The sequence below is a fragment of the Gymnoscopelus microlampas genome, assembly GCF_963454915.1.
Source record: "Gymnoscopelus microlampas genome assembly, chromosome: 8".
NCBI classification, from domain to species: Eukaryota; Metazoa; Chordata; class Actinopteri; order Myctophiformes; family Myctophidae; genus Gymnoscopelus; species Gymnoscopelus microlampas.
Genome location: NC_139945.1, coordinates 34,707,330 through 34,724,003, shown reverse-complemented (window position 1 = coordinate 34,724,003; position 16,674 = coordinate 34,707,330).

The window sequence follows — 16,674 nt, the reverse complement described above, 5'->3', positions numbered from 1 at the left end:
CCTTCACAAATGTGTGCTGTGGAATTTTGGATGGAGTAGAAAGAGCTGTGTGCCCTAGTTGATATCAACACACATGGGAGGGAGGGACAATGCAGCACACTGCAGTGTGGATGTTTTACGAAGAGGAAAACAGACAAAATGACAAGCCCGTATGAGTGGATACAGCCGTCAGGGTCAGAGTAAGGAAAGAATTACCATCATTGTTGTCGTTTTGTTCTGGAGAAGCCGAATAAAATGGCTCTAAACTTCACTGGACAGTGGACTCGTTCCCTCCCTGACATGTGTAAGATTCACTGCCTGGTGCCTCAGTGGCCTTTTGAGTTTTTGTTGTTGTTGACAAATAGCCACTACATAAAACTAATGCTTGCACTTGCATTAGTTGTTTAACCACATAAGCCCTATTTTATATACTTTGTCGTACGATGATGTCGTCCCGGCAAAAGTAGCCAATCTGTGAGTTCACAATGCATCACATTGCGCTGTGAGCGTGTACAGTAGACATGGCAACTATGAGGGATTTGTGACTTAAAGTACTAGTATTTATACAACCCTGATTCAATAAATCTGAGATATGTAGATTTTTTTATAAGAGTATTGTAATTATCTTGATTTGAGTTGTTTACTTGGTTGATTGCGCCATGACTGAAAGCGCAATTTAACTGCAGCTTTTGCAGAAATATCCACAGATAGACCCACAGATAGACTGATCCCGGGGGAAATGAATTTGCCATGGCAGCTCCGCAGTAAGGAGGAAACAAAGTTAAGGGTAGGATAACAACAGCAAAGTCTGTGTTAAATATCAGTGTGCCTTCAAATTTGAGTCTGTTGATATGATGAAAATGTGATATTTTCCCTTAGAAAATGTCTTACTCATATGAAAGAAATAACAGTAGTTAGTAGTAGGTAATTTCGGTATATGACTACCATGTCTGGTCCTGAACAGTAAAGATGCCGCTCCCTCAGCCGTTGAAAGATCAATCTCACAACGGTCATTTGAGTTTTTTTCAGAGTAATGGAATGGCACTTAAGACGGGTCAGGGATTCCTCTGAGGGCACGCTAAACGATTAATGAAATGCTGCCAAGGTGGTATGCCAACAATGACAACTTTAAGCCAAAGCAATGGGTCTTGAAGAGCCATTGCCACATTGACTGGGTCAAGTCATTTACCGCGCTCTTAATTCCTGTTCAACATTTCTCCTTCCTTCAAACAGTGCATCAAGTCCAGATGTCATTTAAATAAAGTATGGGAGATTACTCTGTTATATCACCTGGGTACAGGCCCTGCACCCATATGGGCTTAATATAAAGGATTAGATTTCATTCAAAAAAAAGTTATAACTTCAATAAAAAAACATGCTCCCGTAGTTTCATTATTAAACATTTCCAGGGTAGCGATGATTAAAACCTATTAAATATTTAATGATTTCATAGGTGATAACAGCGGCGTCATTAATATCCAACAGCAGGATCTACAGTACTTTAATCCATGCAGTCACTTTCTAAGTGTGCCCTCTTTGATTTTGCAATGAAATTGCTCCTTAAACCGTCTATTCATCTTCACCTTCAAGGTCGTAGTTGCCGGTCCACTGTACAGTACATGAGCCTTGCATTCACCACTGTCGCCCTCTGGGCTACCATGGAGAGATCACAGAGCATAAAGCAGAAAGCAGCTTCCTTACAGCGCACAGGCAGAAACAGATCGATGACATGTATGATGGAAACCGTGTTGCTGTCCAAAGGCTACCCACAGCTTTTAACAGTTGGGGGGGGGGGGGGCTTACAACATTTTAAAAGCCTCAAGATCTCAAGGGAATAGCGGCCCTGGCGTTGGAAGTGGTAGGTGGTAGGTTTTCGGGTCCTTTGCCTTGCACATTTTTATGTAACTTTGTAATGCTACTGACGTTTGCGTGCAGCACTTGAAAACAAAGCATTGCATTGCGGGTTTGCCTGCTAGACGCCGTGAAGGGAGCTGACAGGCCCTTCTTGATGTCAATTCAATCAAGTCACCTTAATTCAAGTGGTAGATGCCAAAAAGAGGAGGAGTTTTGTGATTTTTGTTTATAAAAAAATAAAATAAAAACATTTTAATCATTATTTTCTAGGGGCATGGCATGTGGCCTATACCTGCACAGCCTTTGTGATCTACTGGTCGATCGCGATACCTTTTGGGCACCCCTGCGACAGACAGACAGACAGACAGATAAAAGAGATATAAATACTCAATGGAAACAGAACTACTCTACAAAAGGAGACCAGTCTGAATCCCCACAGACGTATACAGACAGACGGACAGATTGGTTGGAAAGATAAGAGCCATTGAGAGACAAGTAAGCCAGTAAAAGGCGGGAAAGAGCGAGAGCGGGAGGGATGTTTATCCTCGCTATGATCATGTAGTTGTCTGTCTCGCGTTTAGCCCAGGGTTCTGATTAAGGCGTTTGTGTTTAAAGAGGAGGAAGCCTGTAATTCCTCCTCCTTTCAACTAATTTAATTATGTGCTGACATTCTCCCTTTCTTCCTACTCGGGATAAAAGCAGCTTAAGCTTTTTTATGCGGAGCTTTAATGACAGCGCCGTGGAAACTTTACCCGCTGATTGCTGTATTGCCTTAAGTGTGTTTAGCCTGGAACGTGCCAGAGCGCCAAATGTACTTACTTGCATACGCGCACGTGCGCATGCATAGGCCTACACATACACATACTAATATACAGTATTATTATTGTATTTGTGTTCATGCAAACGTGTACGAATGTGCTCTTGGCCGTATACGCACACTCTTACGTACATAGACACACACACGTATCCAGTAGTAAGTGCATACTGTACTGACGAGCCAAAGAATAAAGCTCCAACACACACAAGCTTGTGCGCTCGCTCTCTCACACACTCACGATCAGTCAGATAGTAAAGGAAGTGAGGAAATTACATTGTATTAGATGTACGGAAACAGTACTCGGTTTTGCCACTTTTTCCACCTATTTCAGAAGTTGATTTCCGGCTTGATCTAAGGGTTTAGGAAACACCATGTCACTGTGCTGTGTGATTGAACTCAGGTGTGTCGCACAGCTCTAAAATGGGCTTACAACACAAAATCGTTCCATAACTGCTGTAAAATGATGTCTTATCTGAAGCATGTATCTGGGAAAACAAAGGAACAGGGCGATGGAAATGGATTTGGAGAAACAGTGTGTTGGAATAGGAGGATAAACAGTGTCTATTACTTTTACGGAAACCCGGGAATTTAAAAGACTTAAGCCTATTTATGCTCCGTTGCACGTCAGGGTCGCGCATCGAAAATAGCAGACCTACAAGCTCACAACCCAACGCACAATGTGACACGTTGTGAGCTTCACCACATAGGTCACATAGCTGCACAACAGGTCAGCTATATGTTCTATGCTCGACACTGTCGTGCGACGAAGTATATTGGGCTTTACACATTCACTGGCGGTAAAGCCTCATTCAGTGCAGTTCAATGCAGTGGTGTAAAGTAACTAAGTACATTTACTCAAGTACTGTACTTAAGTACAATGTTGAGGTATTTTTTACTTTACTGGAGTATTTAAAAAATTCAATACTTTTGCTTCTACTCCACTACATCTCAGAGGCAAATATTGTACTTTTACTCCACTACAATTATTTGAAAACTTTAGCTACTAGTTACTCTGCAGATATTAATTATTATATTATAAAACATACATTAACCATTTTATTCATAGGCTATTTGAAAATAGCCGATCTACAAGCTCTCAACCACTTGTTGGCTTTTAGCTCTTGCTCATTTGATTTTCCTATTTGTCTGTTTGAGAAAGTAGGTAGCTGATATATTGCACTTTTACCTTAGCACTAGGTATACTCTCAGTTGCTAGTTTTAGAAGAGAATGCACTTAATACTTCTGGTGATTAGTAGTTTTCCTGACTACCTACAGTATGTTGAATGCACTTACTTAAGTCGCTTTGGATAAAAGCGTTTGCTAAATGACTGTAATGTAATGTAATGTATATCTTCCACCACTGCATTCATGACGCCTCAGTGTGAGCATTTTGCAAGGGTGGGGTGGTGGCGGGGGTTGAGTATTTGAAGTATTTTAACATAAAGTAATGTATACACACCACTCTGCTCTCTCCTCCCTGTACCATTACACATTCTAACAGTGTTCAGCTATGGACACGTCAGGAATTCTTCTGTTATTCCCTTTGGCTCTGTGCAGGAGATCTGAGATGGTTTATCCTGGTTTCTACCACAATCATCCATCCAGCTCTCCTGCTGGGGGGCTTTACAGTAGAAAGGTTACTGTAGGTAGAATCTTTTTCTTTTTTAAGCTTCGCCCTAGATTGATGTTGTGTTATCTACGGTACCCTCTATAAAAAAGTTTTTATGTCTTGTCTTTATCAGATAAAGACCATCTCGGCCAAAAAGTCATGACTTTAATATAATAAAGTATTCCATATATTTTACCAATCGAGCGACTGTCACATTTTCTTTGCTTTTTAGCACAACTCTCCTACTGTAACCTCTTTTTATGTCTTTTAAAAATGAAAGCCTATTCATAAGCTTATAGAATAAAAAAAAAAAACATTTCTGGGCAAGATAATTAAGGCATTCAAACAGGAGGCAGACACAAATGCTAAGCAGACACAAACAAAGCATATGCATACAGCATAGTGTGAAAAACTTCAAAAAAGACTTGCACGTACGTGCGCGCACACACGCGCACGCACGCACACACACACACACACACACACACACACACACACACACACACACACACACACACACACACACACACACACACACACACACACACACACACACACACACACACACACACACACACACACGCACACACACACACACACACACACACACACAGTACTTTGTTAATAGTCTGGACATGTCGGCACTTTGCTTTGCAAAAATAATCATCCTCTCCCCATCCAGAAGTAAGTTTGGAGACATTCATCAAGCTAGCGTGGAGCATGGGCTTAACAGCTTTCAGCAGGGGCCTGTGGTGTAAGAATCAGCTGTATACACACTGCTATACTGGCAGGACCCAGCCAAATCAGCAGAAATATCTTTAATTAGCACATGGGGAATGGGTATAGTCACGCTGGCAGACAAACAAACAAGCCATTAATCTCCTCATTGGCAGTCCCAGGCAAACATACACATATTTCTGAGAGCCACAATTGGCTTATAGGGCTGAGTGTGAATTTTTGTGACGGAGAGAACGAGAGAGAAGTTGACAGAAATGAGACCTCGTCAGGCAGGCAAGGGCAAAGAGAGGGAGAGTGAGAGTCGGAATGAGAGCGAGAAAGAGAGAGAGAGTGGAAGTCAAATGAACACAATAAAACAAACATGGATACAATCAATTTACATTTTTTTTTTGATACAATTATGAACAATAGCTAGGTCAGATAATGTATCCATTTTGGCCAATCATACGGTTCACTGCAGCTCAACAGTCAATGTCAGGGATGGTCAGGAGATGTCTATGAACTCTGCATTTAAAGGCTTGAAGGCCATTGTCCGTGATGCATCCAATATATGCTCCGGTAGGCTGTTCCACACCCGGACAGAAGTGTGGAGAAAGGTTCTGTCCAATGTGTGTGGAGAAAGGTTCTGTCCAATGTGTGTTGTCAGACCACTTGTCAGACCTTGGGGGGTGGAGTGGTGGTGGTGGTGGGGGGCGGGAGGGGGGGGGGGGTCTTACCGAATGGTCAATTCTGGCCGTGTTCAGGGAAGGGAAGCCCGGAGGCGAGGGTGATCTTTGTCGTTGCACTAGTAACTCCTACGGGTTGGGGCAACGTGTTGTCAGCGGTGTGTGCTGAACGGGAGGAACAACAAAGAAACATGGACATAGAGAGAAAAATAGAGTATTAAAGACCCACACCCCACTGGATTTGGGTTAATTGTTTCATTGTTTGGTTAATTGGTCCTGGTGGTTTCGTATCTCCAAAGTAAAATCTGGTCTTCAGACTAGCATTGACTGAAACAGGTTTGACATAGGGTACGCAACTCAGACGAGTAGTGACGTCACACATCGAAAACCAATCAGAGCCCCACTAAATGAATGAGGAAGTATGCAGGGACGTTGAGTGACACATAACAAGTGCTTCCCTGTAACACCACCTGTGTCCAGTAAACAAGAAAATCACTAGCTTGTTGTTTTCATCGTGGTGCATTGGTCTGCTGTGTGCAATTTTGGACGGTACCCAGATGATTAGCTTAACTCATTCACTGCCAGACTTATTTCTGGCTGCGTTTACCCACTGCCAGCGATTTTTTGATTTTCTTACCTTTTTGAAGTAGTCACCGAATATTTATCTCCATTATGATCTATCCCCTGATGGTTGCTAATCACTGAGGGTTATACTATGTGGTTTCACAAAATGTCACCGAGGTCATCGCAACCTTGTTGACATTAATTGTCTGCCTTTGAAAATAGCATGTCTTGACCAAAAATACGTACATAGTAAAAAAGGAAGAGCCGAGATACAGGATTTTTAAGTTAACCAAGAGGTGAATGGAGCAGCAAATCTTCGGATCGTGATATCTTGGGTTCTGAACATTTTTTTATTTTTTTATTATTACGTTAGTGGCAGCATTGGTAAACGGGAATAATTACGTTTTTCACGTCAGTGGCAGTGAATGAGTAATGAGTAACATTGTTTTCTCACTCAACAGTAAACGAACCAACATACAGTATGAGTGTATACGGGTATCTGCACATTTCTGAAGTTACAATTTAATGACTCATAAGGCCTTTTTAATACCAAATTGGCAAATATTACACAAGCAAGAGGCAAATGTTGTGAAAATAGCCGATCTACATGAAACTCACAACCCCTCGCGCTCCGAGGCGTTGTGAGCTTGTAGATCTGCTATTTTCACAATATTTATCTGTGAGTCAAACTAAATGTAATGCCTAAAAGTGTTTGTCAGGGTGGGGGGTCCCCAGTTCAAATGATGATTATTTTGATAATTGTCCCCAGTTCAAATGATGATTATTATGATTATATTGGGGGGTAAAAAGTTTGGGAACCCTTTCCCTAGAGGCCATGATGCTCCTCACACCCTACTGGTCATTTTGTCTGAAAGGTCTCGCTTAGAGGAGAGCCGAGGGATTACCAAAATCAGTAGTGTTCATCCTCATCTTGCTTGTAGGTCTGCTATTTTTGCCATTTTGGAAATATGAGGTTAAAGGGTTGTAGAGACGGATGGACTGACTGACTGACCATCATGGCTATCCTTAAGAGTCCCGCCGTGAGCAGGGCTGAAGACAAAAGTTGAACAAGAAAAGCCAGAGATGAAAATCATTAAATATAGGCTACATGGGGGAGTGAAAAGAAAAGGCAGAGAATTGAACGTGGTTGTGCATTAAGACTGCTGCTTTGGACTGTGTGTTGTGTGGGGTGACATTCATCATCATCACAGGGAAGTTAATGAACCCCATAGGCTTAGGCTCGGGATCCCTATCTGGGGAAATGAAACATTATGAAGGCTATATCACACAAACGCACTCACATTTATTATTAACTCTCTCCTCTATACTCCCCCTTTTGTCTGGCTGGTGACGTGTGAGGCGAGACTCGTCTAGACCACCCCGTAAAGTCCTTACAAAGAGAGTGTACTTAAATGCAACAAAATAACCCTGGTGGGTTCGTTTGGTTATATTTGTACACTCTCCAAAATAAATGCATCCATCATTAACACAGGGGACGTGAAGAGTGGTGCCTAACAAGGAGCTCTAACAGGTGTTTTTCATTAAGCCCAAGAAGAGCACAGAGAGAGAGAGAGAGAGAGAGAGAGAGAGAGAGAGAGAGAGAGAGAGAGAGAGAGAGAGAGAGAGAGAGAGAGAGAGAGAGAGAGAAATGGATGGTTGTTACAGGTTGTTGACAGGCTATTATTCTCTTGTTATTCATTAGTGTTGGTGTTAAAGAAGCAGGATCTAAATACTCCCCCTTAACAAACACACAAAAAAAAAACACACACACACACACGCACACGCACACGCACGCACACACACACACACACACACACACACACACACACACACACACACACACAAGCCCCTCCCTCTTCTGCTTATTCCCTCGCTTTCTCCAGACTCGCTCCATTTTCTATTCCCTTTCACCAATTTGCTTCACACTCTCTCCTTCATTTGCCCCTTTTTTAACCATCATTCCCATCGTTCTCTTGTCCATTATCCCCTCCTATGCCTCTCCCCATTTTTCTTCATCTCTTTCTCTCTCTCTTTCTTTTTTTTTAATCTCCATCTAATTTCTCCATCACACAATCTAGTGGTGGAGATGGTGCTCTGCTCCACAGATGACATCTCTACAGCCAGACTCTACCTGTGCTAATTACCCAACTGGACCTATCTGTCACCTGAGTAACGTCTCTGATTAACCCTCGACCCCCCCACCTTCTTCCCCGTGTACACGCACGCACGCCTCCACTCCATTAACCATGAAGTCGGACTGCGCCGGAGAGCGGCCACATGGAGAGCAGGGGGTTAGGTTAGTACAGTATGTGGGGGGTGGTAGAAGGGGAGAGAGTGGAGAGGAGGGGGTGGCGCTCATTAAACACTTTGAGCCTTGACACAATCAATTACCGTGATGTATCGATTTGCCAGCAGGGCCCTGGGAATTAGCCTGGTCCACCCGTGTGGACCCAGGAAGGACAGAAGGACGGAGGAGATACGTGGGTCATGGGGGTGGAAGACATAATTGACAATTAGATACAGGTGCGTGTAGGGGGAAATAAGGGCAGCGTGTGAAAATGAGGGGTGGAATAGGGAGAGAGAGAGAGAGGGTTGGGGAGGCAAAAAAAAAAAGAGAGAGAGAGAGAGAGAGAGAGAGAGGCATGTGAGGATTGAGGAAGGGGTAACAGTGAGGAAGCCAGGTTGATGCAAAAAGTCCTTGTACCAAACTGAAAACAAGAAGACAAAAACCAAACACTGACACCTCACTATACTTTCATGTCCTTGCTTCACCTTTCTTTAATATCGCTTCACTTCATCTCCCTCCCCTCCCCTCCTCTAAACTCCCTCCTCTTCTTGAGGAGGGAGTTTCTGTCCAGTGCACACACTTCCCATGCTCTAATCTTCGGTGTACTGCGTGCGGTCAGAGATGCATGCGGGGGATTATAATGATAACGTCACTCAGCCTCTAAACGAGCCAAAGGATGGATTTGACTGTGTACAGTACGGCATGCGACTGAGATACTGTCCACAAGACAAGATGAGGTCTAATAACACGTGGATCTTCCACATTTTGGGCAAGATTTCAGCCCAATCCAATCAAAATTAAATATTTCAAAAAATATAAAACGTATATGTGTTACGAAGGTCTTTATCTTACTAGCACTGTGCACAAGATATTTGGGGTTGATCGGTTCAGTCATTTGAGAGATTGTCCCCCAGACAAACAGACACACAGACTCATACAGACCCACTTGTAGACGAAACAAACCCATTCACAATAACTGTTGTGGTTGTGCTACTATACTGTAAAATACTGAGTGTTACTGCATCCATTTGGTTCCATTCGTACAGTCTGAGTTAAACAAACACTGAGGATTTTACTGAGTATGTCTGGCATTGGCAAGCAGAGATAGTTATGCTCCATGGCCAGAGGGTATACACTGTCAAATCCTCAGCGTTAACTTAACTCAGCAAGTGTACAAATGGACCTTTGAGGGTCCAATTGGTTCCATTTGTACACTCTTGGGGTTACAAATGGATACATTAACACTCAGGATTTTACTGTGTATATCCTCTGGCCATGGAGCATAACAAAACAAATTCACTATTTGTCTTTATTTTACATTTTATGAAATGTATCAGGACAGTATAATATTCTGTAGTAGTACCATGATCTTAGTAGGAAAAGGGTACACTCACTGTCTCTCAAAAAAGTGAGTACGAGTGTTTTTATGGCGTGGCTCTGCAGGATACACTAGCCACCTATAAGAAGGTTGGTCTGTGGGTGTGTAGAGCTAAATAAACCACAGACAGTGAAGCACTGGACCAATCTCAGTGCCTAACTTTGTAGGCACACCGCCAGTAGGCCAAAGAAGTACCCCCACAAATTGTTCGCGTTTTATACAGTACGTCACAGGCCGGCCAATGAAAGCCACATGGGAGACATGCTGTCCACATGATTAGATTCTTTATGTGCCTTTGGTGTGTGAAAACGGCAGATAGACCTTGATATTCACAATGCAGTGGTCTTATCAGCACCGCTGTAGGAAACACAGAACAGATACAGTACAGGTAAGAGTAGAGAGATGCAGATACAGTAGTATACTCTACATGTACAGTGTTAGCCAGCTACACAGTGGGAGTACAGATAAATATGAACAGTCAATCTGCACTGAATATAATGCATCACATTATAATATTTCCTTTGTAAACTATAAGCAGGCACACTCCACAGCCCACACATTGACTGAACAGCTACATTGCTTTGTCATGTTTTGGCAGAAAACAGACACCACAGACTTCACTGTCGAGCGCTGCGAGGCAACGATACATGACATGGAACATGATTAGGCGGCATGCTGTATCAAGTGCAACCATTACGATTAACCTGACAGTCATGAGTTATTTTCACGTGGGATGAGACTGACATGCCTAATAATTCATTTTCAATGAGGCGAGCATTCAGGTAGGGAGGCACAGGCAATCTGACAGGTATAGCAACAAGCGGACACAATCTTGTATAACTGGAAACTTAAGAGTTGATCATAATAATTACCTTACCATCTGATGAAGATGCAGTCTGGATGATCTAGCTGTGTCCACTCCATTCCCAATCCCGATGTACAGCAGAGAAGAGGACAGGATATGTAAATCCAAAAGATGGATTTCCCTTCAGTGATCAATAAAGCTTGGAGCCATAATCTATCGGATATAGCAGTATTCAAGCATCATCATTTTTTCTTTTTTCTTCACCTTTACCTCAGCAAAGGTGAGCAATTGTTCAGTAGAATAGGCTTATATAATATCCTGCCACACTTTATTAGCCTATTATTTGGTCCTGTGACTTCAAACTTTGTATGCCAACTTTCTTCTCATTTAGAAACTTTATTCACATTCAGCTCCAACTGATGGATTGGCAAATAAACCTGAACTACAAGCTGTCAAGGTGTTGCAATGTGAAGTGTTGTAAGCTTGTAGATCTGTTCTTTTTGATGAGCGCGCCGTTAAACTTCTACGACAGAGTTCTCACCACGGTGAAATTGGTTTCAGGTTGGATAACCCCGGTTGCCTTTTAAGGTGTTAAATGGGGCATGGAACAATGCAATGACACATACATGAACGCACATGTGATTTACGAACAGGTGGAATTCATCACCTGATACACCTGTGATCTTCCCAAATCAAGGCTCTACTCACCCATTCATAAATCCCACCTCAGTCTTTACTTAGTCACAAAACTACACTAAAATATAGTAGAAATTTACAAAGAGCTTTGTGAATGAGGCCCTTTGCATGCCATCCACTTGCCCACCCCTCCCCCCACACACTCTGGTTACATGTCTATGTGTGAATTGATTCCCCTCTGCTTTGACTCTGCTACGTTCCTCCCATTCATAGACTGTATAGGTGCAGGCAGTGGCTCGGAGACAGAGTTTAAATTTGTACCATCCATCATCTGAATAAGTTTAGATTAATAATACACTTACTGTCTATTTTACAAGAATGTGTGTGCCACGAATTAAGACCATTAAGACCTGAGGCCGATTCTATGAATGCCTTCTAAATCAGTATAGTGCTCACAATAGTTCTTTCAATAAAGTTAAAACATAGCAGATATACAAGCTCACAGCGTGGCACGAAGTGACGCACTGTGAGCTTATATCAGAAGAGTATAAGCAACGTAGCAAGTTTCTTTTTTTTCTTTTTTCTTCCAGCAAATAGCCTAGCACAATATATGACTCATAAACAGAATGCTTGATTACCTCAGAAAAAAATACAGTGTCATTGGTGGACAAGTAACGTAATCGGTATAGAAACACCGGCTACAGCGACAACCCGACAGAGATTGAAAAGACAGAGTTGACACGTGTGTGAACAAAACACCCCTCAGACACTCTGTATGAACCTGGGAACCGGGTTCAGGAGAAGGGTCAGTTAATATGGCGGAGTTAAATGTCAGCTTCTCTTGAAATCCACTCTCATACTGACAGCATCGAAACCCTCACAGACAACAGAAAATACTAAGGTCATTTCTTTCTCCCCCGCGCCTCTTTCTTTTGTGTCATGTGTGCGTGTCTCTGTCTGTCTGTCTCGAGTGGCTCGATATCCGGTCACAGTTGTGTCTATGTTATTGTTCAGTGAAGGACAAAATAACAAAAAGAGCCACCTTTTCTTACTCTCTCACATTCCCTGCCTCTCTGTGCCATCAATCAGCCTAGTGATGATAGTGGTTGGATTACAGTGCTTTTCCAGTGACTAACCTTCTGTACAAATAGTCTCATATACCCCAAAGTAATGGCTGTAAAGGGGCGCACTCATACCGACACAAGAAAATATATTTTTTTACACAAATTCAAACTAACAGCAGGGCCACAGTAGGACAAACATACAATATGCGTGCGTGCAAACTCCACTGAAGATGAAGGCAGCAGTGACAGATTAACACAGGCTGTGAGGAGTAATGCAAAACAGCCAAGCTTACAGAGCAAAACAAACAAACCCCATGACACTCACACACACACACACACACACACACACACACACACACACACACACACACACACTTATCATCCAACACTCCAAGTGTGGCAGCAGAAGCAGAGCACACATGGACAAACACTGTGTGTTCTGCTGTCCGTCTGTCCATCTGTCTTCGACTTGTTTAAACCGAGTCGATATCTGTCAGTTATGAAGTTGTGACACAATGTAAACACGCACGCACACTCACACAGTCCACAGACATAGGGTCTGCTGGCACAGTCCTAGCTCTGGTCCATAGCGTTAGGAGAACTCCTAACGCAGTATGGTCCAGAGATAGCACAGTCCCATGTTTCATCTCCTTAAACTGAATGTATCACCAGAAACTCACCTTGTTCCTCCCAGTGTGCGTGTGAGTGGCCCGAGCCTCATGACACCATAATCTAATTAAGAAATAAATAAACTGTGACGACTCTCTCTCTCTCTCTCTCTCTCTCCATTTCCTCCATTTCATGTCTGGATGACACCGACTCATCCCTCATTTCATCTCTTCTTACTAGCCTTCAGCTCTCCACTTCAGCCCTCCTTTAACGCTCTAAATCTGTTCTAGGCCACTGTGCTTATCACAGTGTGTCCCAAAGTGGGCAGTCATTCAGACTTAAAGGGGAAGGTTGCTCCATTGTCCCGGCAACCATTCAGTCATGTTCCTCTTATCCGACACACACGCACGCGCACACACACACACACACACACACACACACACACACACACACACACACACACACACACACACACACACACACACACACACACACACACACACACACACACACACACACACACACACACACACACACACACACACTCCAAAAAACAAATGCAGGACTTGCTTCAAAGATTTATTGCACAATGCATTTTGCCTTACACTTCATCAGGTGTTGCACAGACAGGTGTGAGTGATCACCATTCATAGTGACACCCCACACATTCATAGCTCATCAGTCCATCAATGATTCAATCAACTCAATTGTTAAAACAAGTGGAAAGTAAACCGAGAAGGGTAGGCCAGAATGTATGGTCTCTTTGCCATGGACAAGGTCCTCCTCTTCTATTGGAACATCTGTAGCGGGATGTCTTGGGAGGACCCTGGGTGTCGTGGGTGTGCGTTGTACAATTTCCCGAGCATGTCGTGCTGCTCCGCGGGGGGACACACGGTGTGAACTAGGACACTCTATTTAAGTGGCACTGTACACAATACATTTATGGTGCATTCACACGGGCAGATACAAATATACATGCTACCATCAGTGGTGTGTTCTACCGTCAGATGCTGTGTACGGCGTATACCTTGAGATTTTTTTCCGTCGCCACCGTATACCTTCAAAAACTGTTCAAAACAGCGTATCTGATACGTTGATACGCATCTGATACGCTGCACCCAGGAGTGGCTGCCGGCTGGGCTGGGGGGCGCAGCAATACAAACAGCAAAAGTGTGGTCTGACCATCTGACTAGTCTAACTCTGAGGTGATGGCTTATCATGTGCGTGGCTATTGTTCTTGAGGTGATAATTAATGGCTACTGGCGAAGGAATTCACACATTTCAACGACCTGCCATTCACTTCATTGAACGTAGGTCACTGAATTGAGTACTTCATTAGTATTCAAATTGCGCGTCATAGCACAGCAAAACACAGTTTTGTCACTACAGTTTGTGTCTTCAATGCCAAGTTAATTCTGTAATAGATACAGGAAGGCTCGCTGTTAACACTGCTATTATATCTGATAAGCCTAACCATCATTTATTTATAACAATCCTTGCACTTCTATGGTAATATATATGTATTTTTTAAATGCATCCAAGGCTAAAAGCAGCTCCGAAGTGGTTGAGCTACAGGGTGATTAACATTAGAAACAGTAGAAAATCAGTACAAAGCATATTGTAAGTGTAGGCTACTCAGTGTTACTGTGAAACTGGGCCTGAGTGGGCCTGGCCGAGTTTGTTGCATTGAAAATGCATCTAAGCTTGGAAGTGGTTGAGCTCAGGTGATCAGACATCAGTAAGAAAAATCAGTACAAAAGAAAAATCAGTACAAAGCATATTGCGTGTGGGGTGAAAATTTTCACATTAAATATTTTTGTGGGCCGCACGCGCGCGCGAAGCGCACGTGCGCATTTTTTACATTTAATTAATTATAGACGCGCGCATGCCGTGCGTGTGGGAGGCAGGGAATAATCATAGTATACCTTCAAGAAAAAACTAGAACACAACACTGGCTACCATTCATTTTCAATGGAAGCCAGCGACATGAAGATGCAAAGTAGCTCCGATGTCCGCACGTTTGATGACGTCAACGACCGCGCGGAGCAACACAGATACAAAGCGACACAGCGACAAAGATGCCGTGTATTTTTGTACCTTTTTATCTGCCCGTGTGAACGCACCATCACACACTCTACTCTGGGTGTTATGATGTCATCGATCGTTTGTCTGGTGTCAACTGGGTTTGTATGTGTGTGCACACTTGACTGTAGTCAACATGTGCATGTGTGTTATTGATTGATCATTTACACCAACAGGACCCATGTTTATGTGCGTCCTTGCTATGATCTTAATGGTCACAAAATCTGGTGTGTGTGTGTGTGTGTGTGTGTGTGTGTGTGTGTGTGTGTGTGTGTGTGTGTGTGTGTCTGTCTCCTGGCTTTATCCTCATAGCAGCAGGTGGCTGTCTGGCTCTGTGTGTATTTACTTTGCTTGATCCTCCTATCACCAAGAACCAGTGGGCGGGCGGGCGGGCGCACGTGCGTGCACATGTGCGTGCGTGGTGTCGTCTCAGGGTAGGGAAAGGACACTCTGCCGGTCACACAGAACTTCCTCTTCCTCCTCCTTTTGCTCTTCACTTACTCCGCCCCTGGAACATAAAATCCACCAATCAAAACCAGTGACCCGGGGAGAAGAGTATAAGCAAAGTAGCACGTTTTTTCTTTTCTTTTCTTTATTATTCTAGGAAATTGCCTAGCACAATATGTGACTCATAAACAGAATGCTTGATTATCTCGACTGCATGGATATTGGTGCCAATACAAAGGCACAACGCCGGTAAAGGTTGGATCAAAGGGAACACTTATGCATTCATTTCGGTTCCAGTATAACGGCATAGGTAAAGGTTGGATCAAAGGGAACCGACAGGATGAGCTGATTCTGAAGCTAGCAGTTGTGTCTGGCAGAGTTCTGGCTGATGAATAGACGAATGGATATAAATGAAACATGAGCTGGCTCTAAATAGAGATGCATGCACAAACTGTACTAGTAGGGGAAGCTGCTGTGCAATAGACTCTGATACAACATTCACTCGACCTAATTATATAGGCATATGGAAGTGGTTTGCAGACAAAGTGTGAGAGTTGACTGTGTGTGTGTGTGTGTGTGTGTGTGTGTGTGTGTGTGTGTGTGTGTGTGTGTGTGTGTGTGTGTGTGTGTGTGTGTGTGTGTGTGTGTGTGTGTGTGTGGGGGGGGGGGGGGGGGGGGGGGGGAGGGGGGGGGGCATGTGTGGACACACACACACACACACACACACACACATACACACACACACACACACACACACACACACACAGTCAGCAATAAACCATATGCCCTATTACTGCAATATGTTAATTCATATATTAATGGGTAATAGGCAGGGTGCAGAATTGAATTGCAAATGTTCTACTGGGTTCTGGTCTGTATCATTATACTGGTATTCCAGGTGGCATGTACAGTGAAGGATACATGCTTCTATCCAGAAAGCTTGCTTCTACTTTAGCCTTACTCTTTCTCAAATACAGTTAAGTTAAACTGGGGGGGAAAAATCATATTTACCTCTGCCAAGGAGGTAATGTTTCCGCCCCTGTTCATTTGTGTCTGTCTGCAGGATATCTCAAAAAGTTAAGCACAGATTTGCACAAAACTTTGTTGGTTGTGGGCAAGAACTGATTAACTTGCATGGGTAC